General features: G+C 27.0%; 1 non-coding gene across 1 annotated transcript; it reads right to left on the bottom strand.

Annotated features, from left to right (window-relative positions):
• Positions 1-258: 258 nt before the first annotated feature.
• On the bottom strand, positions 259-330 carry Trnaq-uug (transfer RNA glutamine (anticodon UUG)). The gene has a single exon. It is a non-coding gene; the product is annotated as a tRNA-Gln (tRNA).
• Positions 331-2,598: the final 2,268 nt, after the last annotated feature.

The raw sequence follows: 2,598 nt of genomic DNA, 5'->3' as shown, positions 1-2,598 counted from the left end.
CATTGCAAGAGTTTTTCAAAGAATATAAAATACTATTATCAATACGATATTGTGTTGTAGTAATAATAGTGTTTGAATTATTATTACTGTAGAAGAATATTTCAAAAATACAATAATGTTAACGATTATGATAATACGAATTCCATTTGTAATTCAGAAAAGAATTAAATATAAAAACGTTGTCGTCGATAATTTTTTTTCCCCTCTCTTTTCAATTCCTTTGAGTAGGGGGAGGGAAAAAAAAAAAAAGAGAGAACTAGGTTCCACCGAGATTTGAACTCGGATCGCTGGATTCAAAGTCCAGAGTGCTAACCATTACACCATGGAACCTCGATTTGCGAGTGGTAATGAATCTATAAAAAGACACTTATGATTTAGTTCGCATAGCACTTTTCCTTACTAAACATTTTTTATATATTCATATACTTATTATTTAATTTGATAAATGATACAATATTAGTCATTTCATAACTACATTTAAAGAAAAAAGTTAAATGTTTATCTTTTGACTGTTCTACGTCTAAGTGAGCAAAATTTCTTTCACCCAGCAACTAAATCTATATTTAATGTCGTGGCGCCATCTATCAGAACTATTTTATTTTAGAATTCTTTTAGTTGCTGATTGCAAATTTTAAAAGAATATAATAATTATTTTTTTATCAATTATATTGATAATTTAATTCAAATATCATTTATACATTTGTGTTTTTTATTCTGTTTCAAAATCAACGCAATCTAAGCTTAATACTTTTATGAAAACACCTGGGCTACTTTATCCAATGTCGCTGTAATTGAACATAGGGCACCTAAAAAAATATAGCTCTGAATTTTCTTTACTTTGATTAAAGTCATTTAAAGACAATCTAAACCAAATGATTAATTGCCGTTTTTTTGGATTACGATAATTAACATACTGGAAAAATTTAATTTATAGCACATAATGGAAAATAAAAAATCCAATCGAATTCAAAAATACATGAAACTTCTTCACATTAAATAATATCTTTCTTGCGCTATAAATTAAAATACATATTTTTGTATCAATTTAATAAATAACTTTCTAAATGTTGATTAAAATTAATTGCTTTAATTGAATACTATTTAATTGCAAAATTAAGTATATTATTGTATTTTTGCATTAATTAAATTTATAGGTTAGAATTAAAATTATGTATCATAGAAAATAATTGTTAAAAATTAATCATAATATATAATCAGGGATGGTAGAAACTTCAAAATCAAATTTGTGAGGTCCTATTTCAATTTTTAAAAATTCAGTTTTTTGCAAAGTTTAAAATGTTTAATAAAAGAGCAGATTCGTATTAATTAGATGTAATGTTTGGAGAATGAGGAGCAGAAGTAGGATTATAATTACAAGAACAACCCCAATGAGAATAATTTACCCTTTTAAGCAGTTGGTACAATGGTTATCTATTATTCCACAGTTTATTATCGTTTGTAGCATAAATTAAAATTAAGAGTTGAAGATAATTTTTTTCTTTATACTTATATTTATATTCTTGCTATCTTTCGTTGTATTTATCATTATATGTTTCTGTTATTCTTGCTAATCAATAATATTAATTGCAATAGTATTTAATCGAATTCATAAATAGAAAAAATTTAAAAATGACCTGTTGAATACTTTTTCTTTCGAATCAGAATATTATTTTTTGAAACTGTGCAATTCCACATTACATAGATTGCTTCTAATTCTCTTTTTTGCTCCTAAAATATAATTTAACTTTTAAAATGTCATTATAAAAACTTTTGAACGAAAAAAGTAAGACCCTATAACTGAATTATCATTAGGGACCTATGAGAAATAGGTTTAAAAGTACATTATCTAAAATAATGAATATTCTAAATTTCATAACAGAGCATCTTATTCTTTAATAGAATCTGTGTTTTTTAGTGTTGCTATTTATGTTATTATGGGCAGAAATTTGAATTTTTTTATTGTGAATCATTATTATTACAATGTATTAAATCTTAATTGTAAGGGTCGGGGCAAGAGAGTGCCAGCCACATTTTTATACTTACAGAATATTAAAATCAAAACATATATCAAAGTTTTACTTGCCAGGCTTCTTAGTTATAATTGAGCTATTCTGGACAACAGTATAATATTACTATAATGATATTATTATTATTTCATTTATAAGTCATCTATCTTTATCATCAAATTTTGCAAGCTGTGTCGTTTAACACAGTTTTGATCTGCTGTTAGTTCAGTTATGGTAACATTCCGTTTTTAAGCAACACGAGGGCTATTTTGGGATTGACCTGGAATTTTGAACCGTGGTCATATGACGAGATCGACACCTGAGCTGGCACTGTTCCTTTCCAAGCTTCCATACTTCACCATACCAGAGTTAAGATATTTGGCCCGTTTGCACTACGGTATAGGTAGTATCGGGTCTCGAACCTGGAGACCTGCGATTCCAAAGCCGAAACTTACCATTACGTCATCGATTCAATGTTGTAAAGATATTCAAACATGAGATTTGACAAATTATGCTTCCCATTATCAATTTTCGAATTTAATTAGATAGTTCTATTATTTTCTAGTCAAAATACAATTGTGACAGCGATGAA

This window comes from Argiope bruennichi, chromosome 9 (assembly GCF_947563725.1).
Source record: "Argiope bruennichi chromosome 9, qqArgBrue1.1, whole genome shotgun sequence".
NCBI classification, from domain to species: domain Eukaryota; kingdom Metazoa; phylum Arthropoda; class Arachnida; order Araneae; family Araneidae; genus Argiope; species Argiope bruennichi.
Note: the sequence above shows the minus strand (reverse complement) of the source record. Positions and strands in the feature narration are given on the sequence as shown.